The following is a 3,045-nucleotide window of genomic DNA, read 5'->3' on the forward strand; positions in this document are numbered from 1 at the left end:
TTCCGCCTTGGTCCCAGGATGTTCCCAGCACCTGGTCATCATTTGCCTCTTGATGAGCTGGCCATGCTCTGTGACAGGTTTCTGTCATCACAGATTGCCAGCTTAGTCACCACTTTGTCACCTCTGGTAGAAACACTCAGTACTCCCGTCTGTCCTGTTCCAGCATCCTAAAAATGCTTTCTTTTCATAGAATCATAGAATCATAGAATGCTTAGAGTTGGAAGGGACCTCTAGAGATCATCTAGTCCAACCCCCCTGCATACGCAGGGACACCTAGAGCACGTGGCACAGGACTGCATCCAAGCGGGTTTTGAAGATCTCCAGAGAAGGAGACTCCACAACCTCTCTGGGCAGCCTGTTCCAGTGCTCTGTCACCCTCACTGTTAAGAAATTTTTCCTTAAGTTCCTATGGAATTTTTGATGTTTCAGTTTCCGGCCATTTCCTCTAGTCCTATCAGTGGCCACCACTGAAAAGAGACCATCCCCGTCCTCTGCACTCCCTCCCTTGAGGTATTTATATACACTGATTAGATCCCCTCTCAGCCTTCTCTTCTCCAGGCTGAACAGGCCCAGCTCCCTCAGCCTCTCCTCATAGGGCAGATGTTCCAGGCCCCTGATCATCCTTGTAGCCCTGCGCTGGACTCTCTCCAGCAGCTCCACATCCCTCTTGTACTGTGGAGCCCAGAACTGGACACAGTACTCCAGATGCGGCCTCACCAGGGCTGAGTAGAGGGGCAGGATCACCTCCCTCGACCTGCTAGAGATGCTCTTCTTAATGCAGCCCAGGATCCCATTGGCCTTCTTGGCCACGAGGGCACACTGCTGCCTCATGGTCAACTTGTCGTCCACCATGACACCCAGGTCTTTCTCTGCAGAGCTGCTCTCCAGAAGGTCAGTCCCCAGCCTGTACTGGTGTCTGGGGTTATTCCTCCCCAGGTGCAGGACCTTGCACTTGGCCTTGTTGAATTGCATGAGGTTTTTCACCGCCCAGTTGTCCAGTCTGTCCAGGTCCCTCTGGATGGCAGCACAGCCCTCTGGGGTATCGGCTACTCCTCCCAGTTTGGTATCATCAGCAAACTTGCTGAGGGAGCACTCTGTGCCTTCATCCAGGTCATTGATGAATAAATTGAACAGGACTGGACCAAGGACTGACCCCTGGGGGACCCCACTAGCCACAGGCCTCCAACTAGACTCTGCACCGCTGATCACCACTCTCTGGGCCCTGCCATCCAGCCAGTTCCTAATCCATCTCACTGTCCACTCATCTATCCCACACTTCTGGAGCTTGCCCAGGAGGATGTTGTGAGGGACGGTGTCAAAAGCCTTGGTGAAGTCGAGATAGACGACATCCACCGCTCTCCCCTCATCTACCCAGCTGGTCATTTCATCATAGAAGGCTATCAGGTTAGTCAGGCAAGATTTCCCCTTGGTGAATCCATGCTGACTACTCTTTTAAGTCATTCTCTGATCCAGATTGTTAGGCAATGAAGCTCCATGATAGATCATGCATTTGACCACATTGTTTGAGGCTCCTAAATGGGAAGAACAATAATCTAATTTCCCTAGGCATTTGGCTGCTTGTACAGAAGGGGGAGTATCCATTCCGTCTCAGCTAATCTGTCCCAGAGAAAAAACTCCACCCAGCTCTCAGAAGACAGTAAGATGACTGACGCAACCTGCTAGCTTCTTGTAAATACTATGGCTGGAGGGGTGAAAACTGCTGGTCAGAGACCACAGACATGCAGCCAAAATATAAACTCTCAGCAGTGATCATGTCTCCTTTTTGCTGCTTGTACCGCTTCAGTTCATCTCCTGGCAGGATATAGACCCTCCATCTACTTCACCCCTGCGTGCACACAGGATAGACTTAAAGAAACTGTCTTTATTTTCTTTGTCAGATTATGAGTAGACTAAACTAACATCAAAAATATCATTTGTCTGCTGCTCTGTTCTCTTTGACTCTACCATTACATAATCATTCCCCATCCCGATCCTGGGATTCTATTCAAATATTACTATGCCATTTGGGACTGGGAAGGAAAACACACTGGTAATATCTAAGCAAGGTTCTGTAACTGTCTATGGAAAGAGTACAAGTTATGACAATCTGTACCACCACTGGCTTTTGCATGAGATAAAGATGTGCTAGAAAAAGAAAACAAGCAACCCCTATCACATTTTAAGTTAAAGCTTTATTAAGCAGCAATCAGTGCTTTAATTGGATCTGCTTATGTTCTGCGCTATGTCATGTAGTACAGGACTTAGTTTTCCCTCATCTTAGTTTTCCCTAGAGATATTATCACTCTGGAGCTTCAACATTAGTTCAAGCAAAATGATGAGATAGCAAAGAGAATGTTTCACTGAAATGAAGCATGTTCTAGTGGTCGTTGAACTGTATCTTTCTTTGTGTAATTTTAAAAGCACACTATGTTTCAAAGTGGGGTCTGTGCTCTACAACATATCTAAAATTCCATAGTTGTTTATGACGGATGACTTACTTAAATTAACATGTATTGCCAAGAACTCATTTTCCAGAAGCTGAGGATTGCTGAAAGTGGAATCAAATTCAAGTAGGGCTGGCTACTTCCTTAGCTGAAATGTTTTAACAATGGCATGAAAATGCAGCTAAGGTGTGAGAGAACAAGAAAATAATCACAATTTGATTTCAGAAATGGCAGTTTTCTTGATTCATGTGTGCACACGCACACACTCACAAGCTTTAAATGATCATCGTAAGTTACAAGATCATAAGAAGTGTAAATTCAGAAATAAAATGCTGACATGACAGATATTTTAGATTTATTTAGACTGATTTGTTACATTTCTGCTGTGGCTGAAATTTTGACTTAGATGGGCCGCATTTCTTCTGATTCTGATTTTCATGACCCAAATTCTGTTTAGACAGTGACGATAAATACAAAGCAAAGCTTAGCTGAGATTATCAAACTTTGCTTCATTAGGAGTGAGAATCAAATTCTCAATGGTTTTGAGCTAAAACGCAAGCTTCATTTCAAATGTGGCCTGAATTTTGCAACAAGTTTTTAT

This window comes from Tinamus guttatus, unplaced genomic scaffold, assembly GCF_059628265.1.
Source record: "Tinamus guttatus ecotype Peru unplaced genomic scaffold, ASM5962826v1 Tinamus_guttatus_pri_ptg000058l, whole genome shotgun sequence".
Classification (NCBI taxonomy): domain Eukaryota; kingdom Metazoa; phylum Chordata; class Aves; order Tinamiformes; family Tinamidae; genus Tinamus; species Tinamus guttatus.